The 15,983-nt window shown below is 36.1% G+C and overlaps 1 long non-coding RNA gene across 2 annotated transcripts in view; it reads right to left on the reverse strand.

The window, feature by feature from the left end:
- Positions 1-764: 764 nt before the first annotated feature.
- The window catches only part of LOC109502699, a 54,490-nt gene continuing 39,271 nt past the window's right edge, over positions 765-15,983 (reverse strand). For both annotated transcript variants that reach the window (XR_006583213.1, XR_006583212.1), the window contains 2 exons: positions 7,659-7,767; positions 765-5,148 (listed from right to left, as the gene is read on the reverse strand). This is a non-coding gene — a long non-coding RNA (uncharacterized LOC109502699). The remainder of the gene's footprint in view (positions 5,149-7,658; positions 7,768-15,983) is intronic.

Raw genomic sequence — 15,983 nt, forward strand, 5'->3', positions numbered from 1 at the left:
TGTCTCTCTCTCCCTCTCAAAAATGAATAGACATTAAAAAAATTTTTTTAAAGTAATAATAATTCCGTGAAGCATTCATGGAGCTTCAAACCATGAGGAGCAAAACCTAACGTTACTGGTAGGAGAAGTACATAAACCCCTAATTATACATGGATATTTCAACTCTCCTTTATCAATAATACTTAAGAAATAGAGAGAAAATCAGCAAAGATGTAGAAGATATGAGACACATGGTCAGCAATCCTGACTTTATCCACATTAATGAAACAGTCTCAAAAAAACATAAGAATGCAGGTCTTTAAGTACACATGGACAACATAAGAGAGTAATTAGCATTATTAGTAAATCAGGGAGATAAAAATTATAAAAAGAATGAGAAATTCCATATCTTATCAATTATAATGGATAACATTTTATTTATTTATTTATTTTTATATATGAAATTTATTGACAAATTGGTTTCCATACAACACCCAGTGCTCATCCCAAAAGGTGCCCTCCTCAATACCCATCACCCACCCTCTCCTCCCTCCCACCCCCCATCAACCCTCAGTTTGTTCTCAGTTTTTAACAGTCTCTTATGCTTTGGCTCTCTCCCACTCTAACCTCTTTTTTTTTTTCCTTCCCCTCCCCCATGGGTTCCTGTTAAGTTTCTCAGGATCCACATAAGAGTGAAACCATATGGTATCTGTCTTTCTCTGTATGGCTTATTTCACTTAGCATCACACTCTCCAGTTCCATCCACGTTGCTACAAAAGGCCATATTTCATTTTTTCTCATTGCCACGTAGTATTCCATTGTGTATATAAACCACAATTTCTTTATCCATATAATGGATAACATTTTAAAAGTTTGACAGCACCAAATGTAAGCAAGGATGTGGGGCCACTGGAATGTTCATACATTGAATATGGGAAGGTAAACTGGAACGATAAGTTACAAAACTGTTTGGCAGTTTCTTACAAAAGTGAACATGTACCCATTGTGTAATCCAAATAATTCCACTCCTAGGTATTTACCCAAGAGAAATGAAAATATGTCTACAAAAATTTTGCCCAAGAATACTTGTAGAAACTTTGTTCAAAATAGCTTAAAAAATGGAAATAATTCAAATGCCCACCAACAGGAGAATGTACAAACAGATTGTGGTATATTCATGATAAAAATTCAGGAAAGTAATTTGGCACGAGAGGAGAACAACTAGGAAGGAGACTGAAAAAAATGTTCTATTCTTGTTAGGGGTGGGGATTACATGAATGTCTGCTTTTGAGAAAATGAATTAAATGCTTAAGCTAAGTACTAGGATGTGATGTACATAGGATGACTAAAGCTAACACTTCTGTATGATATATAGGAAATGGAGTTGTTAAAGAGAGTAGATCCTAAGAGTTCTCATCACAAAGAGAAAATGTTTTCTCTTTTTTTTTTCGTTTTTGTGTTGTTGTTGTATCCATATGAGAAGATAGACATTAACTGAATCGAATGCATTCACCATTTCACAATATATGTAAATCAAACCTTCATGGTGGTGCCTTAAACTTATACAGTGATGGATGTCAATTGTGTCTTGATAAAATTGGGGGAAGAAAAGTTTATGTATTTCACATACATACAGTAAACAAATACAGAATTCCTTTTTGTAGTAATGAGTTAGCAACTGTGAAACTACTTTCTGTGTGCTCTAGGCTTGATTAAATGAATGAACGTATTGATAGTAGTGAGAGTCCAATTTCTCACTCTTGGGAATTTGAAATACCAGTATGAACTCATGGTCTTTAAGACAGAGAGAAAAATAAATAGATATAAAAAATGATATTATATATATCACATGCCCTTTCTTTTTCCAGTAAGAGCCTAAGACCAATAGTACAGGTAGCAATGAGCACACTTACCACCCTGATCTTGGCTGCTAAATATCTTTTTCCACCTAAAAAGGTTGTGAGGCTTTTTTTGGAGAAACAGCTAATTCCAAAGCTGGGGTATGAAAATTAAAAAATAAACCTGAAGTGTCTTCTACTGCCTTCAATAAGAAAATATTCAAAGAATGATGGGGAAAAAACCCAAAGGACACAAAAGCTGAATATAAGAGAATCCCGCTGAACAAATACGATACATGTCGAGCATCAGACATGAGTAACTATATTTATGGAATACAGTCTATTGCATATAAGAATACATGAGCCATCCTAATGTAGATAAGTAAATAAATAGACAACAAATAAATGAACTATAAATAGTTTATAAAGCATTCACAGTTGTTTTTAGTGGGAGGTATCTATTTATCCATACTAGTGAAAATGGAATTTCTAACAATGCGTTTTGGATCTATAAACATATACCACTGTGGCTGACACGTAGTATGAATTTAATACACATTTGTAAAATTTAGGAAAGGAACACAGCAAGAAAAACAAATACTACTACATTTATTTAATGGTATTATTTTCAGCAATTGATGCAATTATAAATTTTGCAATAAATGTTAGAACAATTTATCCAAACTACGTGTTTTTATCACCTTTTGAGTAACAGATTACTTAGTCGACCACATAAAAAACTATTCCTCCAAGCAGCATCCTTCCCTTCCTGATGCTTTCTGTGTTAGAGCTCCCAAATATTTCACAAGGGAATCCCATACAGAGAAAATGAGACACTCACACTGCCAGAAATGGGACACCAGGGAGCTTACTAGGATATTAATACACGTGAGTTACAGTAAATTAAACTAAATGAAGAGCTGTCACATAAGGCATAGCGTCTACTGATTACTTATGAGCGATTCTGGATGAACTGCCAGCTATCACCTATTCACTCAGCATCAAACCAGGAAACAGTAATGTTTGCTTCTAGTTGTAATGGAAGTAAAGAACAAAATCGGAGTGGATTTTGTCATTTTGCTCCTGTTATATTCTCAAACACTGAATATACATTAGATGATGTTGATTACTTTTATTTTAAAGAACAGGTCCCCCCAAACTGTATCATAGACTCACAATATTGTTAACTTAGATGCCTAGAACACGTGATACATCATTCCTGTTTTCAATTTGTAACGACTGTTTATTCCTTATAATCTTCGTATTCTTCCTGATTCCCATATTTTTCGAATAACCGTATTATTTTCTCTTAATTAAAAATATTGCAATTTGATATGCTTTTTCAGAAAAAACAAGTGACAAAAGACAGCCACTAAGGCAAGTTTATTCACCTGGTTACCCAATGCTAGCTGACGTATTGCTGCACTAAATGTAAGCCTCCAATAGTATTTTTCTCTCTTGTAACTGACCTTTTACAGTTCAGTGTAAAGAAGTGATTGGTTTCATCCGCTAACTTTGAAGTCAGCATCACAGCTTTACCTTTTATACTGAACACCTTATTCTGCTCAAGTTCTGTTTTATTAGCTACCATATTTGGAAAACAAAGGCAGATAGTTCAACTTGTGTGCCATTTGAAATTTTACAGCCTCTCATGCCATATCATGCTATTTTTTATCAATCTATCCTCATAGAACATAAGCATAAAATAATGGGAAGTCCCTTGGATTTTACAATGGGTTGAGAACCAAATTCTAAGACTAAGCAAATTAGGCAAAGCAAATCCCTTAGTATCTACAAATTAAGCAAGTAATATCACTTTTGTGAGCCGGAATTCTCTCACTTTTAGCATGAGAGTGTTAAACTAGATAACCCAAAGAGTTTATTGTATATCTAAATGTGAGGTATATTCATTTAAGTAAAATGAAACTTAAGAGAAGTGAGAATAATAAATGTCTATAAGACTTCCAGTTAAGATGGTCTTCTGAGTTCAGATATTAGCTTCCCCACTTCCCCTATTATACAGGACACATATCTTGAGGATACACTGAAATTTATAATGTGGTTCACTTCCTATAACACACTGCCACATGCAATACCAAATATTCACATTGCCTGGGAAGTGCCAATCACCTCCCTTTGGCCACCTGCATATCTCAGCCAACCAGCTACACACCCAGAGTTTCCAGCTTTAATGACATTTCTAGACTTGGTTTAAACTCTGTACCAAAGAGATCAGGTACGGCATCCTGAACTGCATCATCCAAGGGGTGATGCAATCTTTTAGAATTGGGACCCGATAGATTAAAGAGACAGATGGAAGCCTGGGAGATTCCCCTTCTTTACTCTATTAGTTTGTTAGGGCTGTCATAACAGAGTACAATTAGGTGGCTGAAATAGCAACAGTTTGTTTTTTCATAGACCCAGAGGCTAGGAGTCAAGGACCAAGGTGTCAGCAGGTTTGGGGTGTCCTCAGACCTCCTTCTTTTGTGTGCAGACAGCTGTCTTCTCTTTGTGTCCTTACATACATGGCCTTTCCTCTGCGTACACATACCCATGGAGCCTCTTCCTCTTCTTCTAAGGATACTAATCCAATCAGAATTAGGGCCCCACCCTTATGACCTCATTTGACCTTAATTACTTCCTCAACGGCTTTTTTCTGAATACAGTCATATTACACGTTAGGATGACATATGAATTTTGAGGGAATGGAATTTAATCCATAACATGTGCCTGCTCTTATGGGCTTCTTTAAAATAAACAAACAAACAAACAAACAAATCCAGAAGACTCTTGTATACTGAGTGGACATATCCATTGAGCTGTTTCTCTTTCGAGCTTGTCATGAAGTAGTGTCCATTTTGGTAGTCCATCAGTTAGCTTCAATTCATATTTCCTACCTCAGTTTCCTTTCTCTCACCCTTTCTCCTTTAGTTCTTTCTCCAGACTCTATTTTCCAGAGTATCTGTCATTGCACTGGTACATAAATTGTCCGTATATCGTCTGTATACATCTTTTTCAGGAACTTCTAGATCAAGCAGGCAAAATTAAGTTGTAACCTATACAAGATTTGAACACAGTTAACTCATCCCCAGCCTGTTCCAAAAAAGCAGAAAACACATTGATAAATCCACTGTGAAGTTTTATGTTCATCTGGCCGACTGTAATTAATGGTTGCTAAAGCTGTAGGTTCCAGGGTGGTCAAATTCCTCTGATGCCCTTGTCTTTTAGCTCCCCTGTTGTCTTTGGGTATTCCTAAGAACTCCTTCTTAAATAGAACTCATACATTGTAGATTCTTCAGCTGTGATCAACTGTTATCACGCAGGAGTCCTGCTGACATGGTGATAAGATGTAGAGAAGAGGATTATTTAATATTATGATTAAATGTCAGTTTTTTGGTGGACCTAAGTCCCTGAGCTGTGACCTCCCCTTTAGTTTTTTGTTTGTTTGTTTGTTTGTTTTTTTCTTTTCTTCCCCTGAGGTGAGACCAGCTACGGTTGGCCCCAGCCGGTTAATTGCCCTTCTGCAGACTGGGTGAGATAAGACTCTGCTAAAATCTATTTTCACAGGAGAAAAGGCCTTTGTTACGTGAAACTCACCGGACATATTTCAAATGTTTCCTCTTGCCCTCCTCTGCCAGTGACTGAGGGTGCTTTTCCTTTGTTCTTCACGGGGAGTCCCTGGTGGTTCCCAGAAGTAAAACCCATGAAAGTGTGGGCACCTCCTCACTCTGATCCTCCAGAACTTTTTCGCTCACCGATAACCCACCCTCAGTCTCCAGCAATTTATCCGAGTTTCTATTTAAGTCTTCCTACCAGTTTATGACCCCAGTGGCTTCCATTCCAGAAAGGTGATCTCAGTGTTACTTCTTTGTATTTCCCCCTCTTCCCAGATCCTAGGGTGATCATTTTCCCTGTGACCTCAATTCTTTCACGGGGCCCAGAAAAGTCATTGATTTTCAGTTTGCTCAGCCTTTTCCCTTGTTGTCAGAAAAGAATTGGTAATTTCCAAGCTCTTTACATTTAGAAGCAAAAATCAGAAGTACGTACAACTAATTGTGTTTTTTTTTATATAAGAAAGTGCCATGTACAATTCCATGTGGATATCTGAAAATTTCCATGGAATACATATTTTTCTAGAAAAATCTAAATTGCCACAAGTTAACTTATAAAGACGCAGAAATATAAACAGGATGATGCTAATAAATTTAGTCGGTAATTTAAACTTTCTTACAAAAAGACACTAGGCACAAAGAGTATTACAGTAAACTTTATAAGCCTTTTAAGAAATAAGGAATACTCCTTAATTATAAAACATTTTCCCCACAAAACAAAGAAAGAAAATTTCCCTATTAAGAATCTAGGAAAAGAAAGGAGCTTTTTTAACCTAATAAAGTTTATTTAAAAGCAGCCAACAAAGAAATACTAGAAAATGGTGAAACTTAGAAACGTTTCTAATTGAAGTCAGAAATAAAGGGTGCCTGGGTGGCTCAGTTGGTTAAGCATCTGACTTTTTTTTTTTTTAATGCTTATTTATTTTTGAGAGAGAAAGAGTGTGAGCTGGGGAGGGGCAGTGAGAGAGGGGGACAGAGGGTCCCAAGCTGGCTCTGAGCTGACAGCAGAGTGCCTGATGCAGGGCTCAAACTCACAATGAGATCATGACCTGAGCCGAAGTCTGATGCTTAACTGACTGAGCCGCCCGGGTGCCCCAAGCATCTGACTCTTGATTTCAGCTCAGGTCTTGATCTCAGGGTTGTGGGTTCAGGGCCCATGCTGGGCTCTATCCTGGGTGTAAAGCCTACTTTAAAAAAAAATTAAAACTTAAAAAAAAGTTAAGTCAGAAATAAGACAATGACACCACATATCATCAACTATATTCAGTGTTTTACCAGTGCTCCTATTTAGGTAATAAGACAAGAAAAATAAATACAAGGCAGATACTTCATTTCTTCATTTCTTATTTATTGGCAGAATTCAATTCCTTTATGGTTCTAAGATAATGCCCCAATGTTTTTTGTTTTGTTTTGTTTTGTTTTTTTTTTGTTGTTGTTTTTTGTTTGTTTGTTTTTTTGGCTGGCTGTCAGCCAGGAATGGATCTTAGGTGCAACCAGCCACTTTAAGGTCCCCTCCATCTCAGCAAAACAAAACCTCCTTCATGCCAACCTCTTTCAAGCTTTGAATCTGACTTTGTCTTCTGCTGACAGCTTAAAAAAATACCCTTCTTTTAAAGGGCTCATGTGATTCAGTCAGGCCTACTGGGATAATCTCACTATCTTAATCTCAACAGATTAATAACCTCAATTACATCTGCAAAATCCCTTTTGCTATATAACGTACTCATGATGATAACACCAGGGGGTGGAGGTCATGGGGAGCCATCTGCGAATTCTGCCAACTGTTGTACACATACCACTGATCATCACATTAGACTGATATTTAGTGGAAGCATAATGCTCATTATTACTCCACTAAAATATTTTCGTTGTAGCAATAATTAATTCATGAATGAGCTGACAACACAGTAGCTCACTCATAATAACGCTGTAACTTAATTCTTGCGTCACTCATCACATACTATCATGTCACAAGTGGATGGATTTTGAGAGGTATTGTCAATAGTCATCATCATCTTTGTGATACTTCCCTAGATTGTAATAGTTGGAGAGAATGATATTTTCAACTCAATTAAAACAAAATCCTTTCTGTGAAACAAAATCACTCACCCAAGAATTTACTTTAGTTAAATCAAAGATACATATCTAGGCATAAAATATAAGTATACATGTTTGTCAAATCCTCACACTAATTTCAAAATGGAAGGATAAAAAGGAGTAAGCAACTTACCAGCAATTTAATGAGCTATGAAGTAGAATTGATGCATCGTAGAATTGTGCTCCAGGCTGAACAAGGACATCAAATTTTCCTCTGAGATAGATTTCCACTCTGGGATGACCTGAGAAAATATATTGTATATACATACACAAACTAGATATAAAATGATAAGAAAAATTCCTGCTCTTCCTGAGTCCCTTGAAAGTAAGAAATGGTTCTTTGATTTTTTTTCCCCTTCCTCCTGAAGTGCTTAGAAGGCAGTGGACTTATCAGAGTACTCAAAGAGTAACCTCACCATTGCTATAAACTATTGGCTCTGGCCCAGCTTACAGTCCTGTTGTCTTTGGACCATGCAAGGACTTATAAAAATTAGAATCAGATGTCACTACTTTTAACAGAAGATTCCATATTTTTTAGCAAATGTAGATTTTTGTCATATACTGAAACATCAGCAGGTCCAGTAACTCAGAACCCACATTCACATATGTTACCCATCCTCTGAAGGTGTTCCAGTCTAGCTGGTGCAAGCTCCCTCCAGTTTAGGATGCCAGCAGGCTGTTTTATTTACTTATATTACCTCCCTGGATTCTATGGAACTTTACATTTTCTACCATTTCTCCTCTCTAAATATTGTTTCCATGATGCATTTCAGATATTTTAGTCACAGTGGATGCTCTGAGAAAGGGGAGGGGAAAAAAAGCAATATAAATCAAGAGTATTAAGTACAGAAACTTGACTACACTTGTTTCACTCAATATTTTCCAAACATCATCGACTGCAGAGCATCTTATTGAGTTACACTTATTAATATATAACAAAACTGGTCATTTATGGTAATCCAATTTAGTTTTCCTTACCCATTGCAAAGATATGACATGTGGTCTTAGCCGGGCTCTGCTACTTTAAGGCAAAGTTTATATGCTAAAATTTTTGGCAAAGAGAGAGGAGGGAAATTTGAAATCCCAAGATTCTTGCAACAAGAATAAGGGGGAAAGGAGAGTAAAACAAAGAAAGAGGAAAAACTAATCCAAGGTGGTACTTGACCAAGCCAGTCAAGAAAATTTAACCCATGTTCTCTAATATGAACGTTACTGCACTGGCCATATGGAACCATAATGCTTCAGAATTGCCATTGCTGGTTCCATCCTGTCTCCTGTATCTAGTCAATATTCAATGTTTTTGTTTTCTTTTTGTTGGTTACTTGTCCCCTCCAAGTAGCCATTAGGAAAGCCATGTACTGTAGTAGAATGCTTCAACAGAGTCCAACATTGGTGGGAATTTCCAGAAACTTCAGGGCCTGGTTCAGTTAAGTCTACAATCCAGAACTGCTTCTGCTACCTCTATGATGGCAGGCACAAATTAAGCCTTGATGGAGATTTACACTCACCCAGGATCAGGCTCACACAGCCAAAAATGTTAGGAGATGAGGCATGGGCAGTGGCACCCAGGAATCTTCATAGGGCAAGTGGTCCAGAAGACAAATAGGATCAAGCAAATTGGGAGGATAGATACTTAACGATTGATATAATCTATCAGGTGATGCTTAACCATGAAAATTCAACTCAGCAGGAAAAAAGCAACTTTAGAGAAACTGTGAATTAGTTTTCCTTTGCCCAAGGATCATCTGCAATCAGGTTTTTGAACACATTTTCTCTAGTTTTGTTGTTGTTCTTTTGTTTTGTTTTGTTTTAATTTACTCAGTTCATTTACATACTAGAAATTCCTATAGTTGTATGTGTGACCCAAGTTTTCCAGTTTCTATCTTTGTTCCTACTATGGCTTGGCATTGTTGCTTTCCATGACTGGTATCTTCTATTTCTACATGAAAATAAAAGCATTGCATGTTATTCACAATAACTGTTTTTTTTAATTTATTTTATGCCAAGACCATTGTGCAAAAAAAGTTGATGGTAACTAAAAATTATCTTCTTCATTGATAGACAATGATTCTTTGAAAAATGAAGATGAAATATAACATCCCATTTACAGTTTCTAGGATCTAAGTTTGAAGAATACTCTCATATAACATATTTTCTACCGACTACACGAAAAATTTCACAATGGTTTTGAACAGGAGAATTTTATAGCTAGATAACTAGTAGGAAAAAGAGTATAAAAATTCAATGGCTTCCTTTTCTGACAGACACATTTATTTTTTTTCTTACCTTATTTTTTCACTTCTCTATGGGCTATTTTTTATTGATCTATTTGCGTGTTCTTTTGCCAATATCACACTGTCTGGATTTCTGTAGCTTTATAGAAAGACTTGACATCAGGTCCTGTCAGTGTTCCGACTTTGTTCTCTTCCTTCAATATTGTGTTGCCTCCCCATATAAGATTTAGAATCAGTTTGTCCTAAAATCACTTGTTGTGATCTTGATTGGGATGGTGAGAAATCCATAAATCGAGTTGGGAAAAACTGAAATTTTGACAACACTGAATCTCCCTATTATGAACATAAAGTACTTTTTCATTTACTTTGTTCTTTGATCTCCTTCATTAGAGCTTCATAATTGTCCTCATCTACAGCTTGTACATATTTTATGGACATTTTTTGACATGACTAAGTATTTCATTTGAAGGGTTATTAATTTAAATAGTGTTTGTTTTAATTTCTAATTCCACTTATATATTGTTGACATAAATATTGACCTTTAATTCCTTCCTTAACCATGGATTTAGTTCTTTTTAAAGTTAATTAATTTAATAACTCCTGCTGAGGAAGATATGTCTGTTTATTCCAGTTGTTCATTTCAATTCATTTTGCTTTTTCCCTCTTGTCATCTTCTATCTTGGGTAATATCAAAGATAATAGCTTCCCCTGAGATAACAGCTAACTGTCTTGTGTTCATAGCCAGGGTCTACCTCAGAGAGGAAGCCTAGCTCTTGCTGTGTGCACACTATAGGTTAAGGTGTGAGCTGGGGACCTTTTAAAATTCACATTAATATAAGATGAGTGCTACTATGCTCAGAGTACTGATGAGGCAGCTGGATCTCAAAAATGTTACATAACTTGGTCTGGGTCACATCAACCGAACACCGTGGCTCCAGACCTTCCCTGAACATTTCTACAACTCACAGTCCACTGTGATAACAGCATGCAGTAATTTACAAACAGACCCCAAAAGTTTAATGGAAAGTTATAGGTATCATACAACTACAGAAATGTGGGCAGCTTCAGTTCCTGACTATTCTCAGGGACATGATTTAATATAAAATGATTCTTAATCGTATGTTTGTCGTCTCTGTTCATCAGTTCATCTTCTCTGAGGTAAACTAACCCACACACAAAAAAATCAAGTTCTGAAGTCCCTAAACACCTTACAAACTTTGAAAAGGGACAAACTGGTATCATGTTTTCCCAGTTCTCTCCTCTCTGCTCTCAGAATATGACCACACTACAAAATAATCCAGGGAGCAAATAGTTTAGGGAATTCAAGATGGTATTACTTTCCCCAAACTGCACTAACACTGAGACAATTTTAATGAATTTTCAAAGACAGAGCAACTTATTTTTGACAACAATATATCTTACCTATTGGGACATCCAGAAATTATGCAAACTCTAAGAGCAAATATTCTACTGGAAACATGGAATGGTTATTTTTTAAATGTTCTCAACATTTTATATGTAAGTAAAGATACTTTTATTTTGCTTTCCTCTCACATTTGCCTTCTCTTCTCATTAGTCTAATATTGGCAAATTAGACGAATGCAATGACAAAATGTAAGTATTGTTTTACATTATTTTTTTTAATATTCAGGAGTATTTGTACAAGAAGAAAAGTTGGAGTGAATCACCTACCTTATAACACCATCCACCCTATATTTCTATTCCAGTGGGTTAAAACACACACACACACACACACACACACACACACTAAAAAACACCTGTGTATTCTCAGACTTGTCTTACACACCCACTCTGTCTTTTTATGTAAATAAAAATTTACTTTTGCAACTTTTCTTTTCACTCTACATATACTTTGCCCAAACCTTCCTTCATATCCGTGGCTTTAATCATCACCTGAAATTTAGATTCTAATATAGTGATGACTGCCAAATCTGTATCACTGTCCATAACTCAAAAGATGATACATGTTCCAATATGTTCTTTTATTTTCTTTGGTTTTCTTTTGAAATTTCTCTTCGGCTGTCCCTCTCTTCTTATTCCTCCTCTCAGAGGATGCTACACTGTACCTTTCATAGATACTCCCTGTATATGTCAGTTGGTCCATTCCTGTTCCCAATTCATGTGAACTTAACCCTTGCACAATTTCTTTACATTAGCTTGCATTTACTCTTTTCTCTCTGGTTGCCTTACCTTCTAAAGCTCACAAAGATCAGTAGAATAATAGCCAAGAAATTCTGAAGAAAATGATTTTAAAAACCTATTTTTATAATCAACTAATAGTTATTAGCATTAGTACTCATAAAATTTATAATTAAAATGCTTGCTACTGTTCTCATTGTGTGATTTTTCTTTCGAAAGGAAATTCCTAAAACAGAAAGGGCCATAAAATGGAAAATATTTATTAACAATGTCAAAACATTAAAAAGAAGGTATGGATGGTAGGCAAGTTGAAGAAGAAAGTTTTGTCTTATTTGAAGGAAAGTTTTGCTTGCTGATTATAATATGACCTTAAACTTTATACATATCCTATACATATCCTGTACACCACTAGAGGAAAAAGAGGAACAATTTTAAAAAGCAGGAGGAAAAAAGCAGGAGAACATAGTAAAATAAAAAATTAAACATTGAGAAAAAATAAATAGAAAATATTGACTGTAATAGCAGACATATAATAAATGGATCAGTGGCGAAGTATAAAATCAGATATGAGACAAAACCTATCAATGACTATAATAAATGTGAACGGCTAAAACTTCTCCCACCACCACAACTAAGGCATCTAGAGCAGGCAGTGTGAGCCCCTCCCCCAGGTCTCACTTCCCAAGGGTGAATTTCCTCCTGTGGGACACCAGGCCTGAGGTCTGTACACAGGGTTGCTGTTTGCAGGGTTAGGTTAAGTAGCTGGAGTTGGATTTCCAAGCTTGTAGTGTCTACACACATGCATGCAAAGCCCATCATTGTGCAGGATGATGGAGCCTCAGGTAGAAAGAGAAACATAGAATCCTGACTAGGGGCACGTTAATTTGCAGGAGTGGGAGTTCTAAATGACCCAGAAATCCAGATCATTTTGTAGGTAACTTTTTCAAAGGATTAAGTCATATTTTATTTCACAGCTTGTTACTTTGATATGTAACTTTTAAGTATTTAGACATATGGTATCTAGGCTTCCCTTTATACTTTTTACTCAAAGCCCTAGGTGGGAAACTCTCTCTCCACCCCCCTGGAAAGTTTCCCTCTGCAGGATGATAAGCCTGCACATCTTAGAGTGAAAAACTACAGCTCTTGAAAAACATTTTTTTCCCAATTTGCAGCTACACTTTCTCACCCCTTTGGATACATTTTTTGTTTGTTCGAAATGGCATATCTAAAGAAAGACTGCAAATCCAGCCAGGTAGATGATATTATTCTTTTCTTCTCTGCAGTTTAATAGTCTAGATTCAGCGTGATCCGTCTCACTTCCCAAAGAGAAAATAAGACCTTACATTAGAGTTTTCAAAGTCATGAATATACATCATCTCATTCCGTCCTCACAGCAGCCCTGGGAAGGAGGCAGGTGGGCATCCTGGTTGGAAGAGATAGAGGATGGAATTGTATAATGGGTGGGGCTGGGAATCAAATCTATGGTGTGGATATGTAAATGGATGTTTTGTACTTAAAAGGTTTTCCAGACTGTTTTCAGCTGTGAGATCAGTAGGGCAAAACTCCCCTCTGCAACTTGTGTGCTTAAGCTCCCTGAGCCACATGGCACAGATCTTGGTGTTCCCTCATTCAAATGTTCAGCTTGTCCTGTGTGGCTGAGAAGAAACCAAAGGGCTGTGCCTGGAAGCTTCCAGACCTCTCTGTGATGGCTGGCCCTTTCTTTCCTGTAGTACGCTATACACTTCCCCTTTCTTATAGCCTCTGGTGAATACAGTCTGTGAAATCTTTTGAGTCCTTTCAATTAACCCACCCAGTATAAATTGGTGCAAGTGTAAATAAAATAAATGAAATGGCACTCTACTTGTAGACCTTTTGCAAGGAATGTAACCCTACCTTATTTTATATATAGAGAAACTAAGCCAGAGAAGTTACATGGTTTGTTCAATATCCCACAGCAAATTCCAAATTATTGTATTAGCAAAAAAATAAATAAAAATAAATGTATAAGAGCATAGTCATTGAGTTAAGAATGGTTAAAATTAGGTTTTCACCTCAGGCCTGTTATAAGCAAGCTATACCACTGGAAATAAATTGCTAAATCATCACATCCTTCATATGGAAAATTGAAGTAATGATACAGCTTGTGTCTCAGTGTGACTGAACAAAAATAGAAACATTTCAGAATAGACAGACAACATCTCTCTTCCAGGGTGACAAAAGGTGGAAAATGTTCAAATCAGTTGACTTTACAGAATAAAGTACATAACTCCTAAGGAAAAACATGGATGGGTGGGTGAGAGAGAGAGTGGGAGGGAGATTTGGGAGTAGAATTTGTGACCATTAAAGAGGAAATAAGGAATGCCTCGGCGGCTCAGTCGGTTAAGTGTCTGACTTCAGCTAAGGACATCATCTCACAGTTTGTGGGTTCGAGCCCTGCATCAGGCTCAGTGCTGACAGCTCAGAACCTGGAATCCTGCTTTGGATTCTGTATGTCCCTCTCTCTCTCTGCCCCTTCCCCACTCGGGCTCTGTCTTTCTGTCTCTCAAAAATAAATGAACATTAAAAAAAAATTAAGAGGAGATAAAAGGGTCTTATGATGAGAAGAAAAAGATGTCACCACAAAATCCAGCAATATTTATTGATAACTTTCATCGTGGAAAAAAAAAATGAGTGGAAGGCAGTGATAGGACAAGGAATGAGACTAAACACATGAAGACTAACTTGAGAAATTACCACCAAACTGAAGAGTTTTGGGGAGGGAGAAACTTAAGAAACAAACAAAAAATAACAACTAAAAGAGCAAGTAATATGATGTCAAAAGAAATCTAATCTGAAGAGGGGAAGAAATGATTCAGAAGCAGTTATTATCACAGAAATGAGGACCATTAAGCTATTGAAAGTACCTTAGGGATTGAACGATTTTAAACTAATTAATATGGTTTTCAATAACATAAAAGATAGAGATGAATTGAACAGAACAAATAAAAACACAAGTGAACCACACAAAGGACATTTGACATATATTATATACATATATATATATGGTTAATATATAGAAGATTAAAAGACAATGACAACCATTTTTATCACTCTCGTGAATGAGCCCCCCTCCCCCAAATATATTTATTTTTGAGAATTCTTGTATAAAAAAAAAGGATAAAATACATAAGAAGCAGGAGCACTGTGCTGATAATGAGTGACAAAAATGGATTATTCTCTACAAATAGAGATTTGAGAAGAAAATTTTCTAGGTGTAAGTCATAAAAAAGTTCTTGGTCATACTCACCATGATTCTCCTTTTAAAATTACGTAAATAGCACCTAACGTTATCTAAGTACAAAGAGTTGATACTAGTTTTATTCTTGGATTAATAGAAAAAGAAAGAGTAGCACACAGGAGGTTACTAAAGGTCAAAGTGAGATACAGTGTCACACCGAAAAGATTAGCAAAGATCTAGAACTGGAATCATCACTGTGTTATAACTAATGGCCTACTATTCAGGAGAGCTAATAAATGGGTGTGCAGATTATTTTATAATGAATTAAATAATTAAATTAAATTAAATAAATACAAGTGCGGTTTATGGTAAACTAGTGGAGAGGGTAAACGATCATATATTTATAGTATTTTTTATCTCATTATAACGATTGTTGCAAAGAACATTTTGTAAAGTTGCATTTGTCTATTTGCCTATAGCCTTAGGATAAAATACAAGGAATTACACGGTTTGCTTAAAGTTATAGGGACACTCATGTAATATAAACTAGAATAAACACTGATAAAAAGAATATAGTTTAAAACACAATTGTTGCCTTCCTCAGTATAGGAACATAGAGAAATCTAAATTGAACACAGCCTTACATTTCTTTCAGAGAAGTATTACGCTCATTCAAATTGTTGTCAGGTCCTGAGACACTCAGGTTTTGAGCTCACTCTGCCTTTATATGGGAAGTCTAAATTTGCAAATTTTCACGAGATTTTATGACCTTCTGTTATATGCTTACTAATTTAGTCATTTGGCCTTATAATGTTTTACAATTGGCTATTGTATCCCTTGAGGAAAT

The sequence above is a fragment of the Felis catus genome, chromosome C1, assembly GCF_018350175.1.
Source record: "Felis catus isolate Fca126 chromosome C1, F.catus_Fca126_mat1.0, whole genome shotgun sequence".
NCBI classification, from domain to species: Eukaryota; Metazoa; Chordata; class Mammalia; order Carnivora; family Felidae; genus Felis; species Felis catus.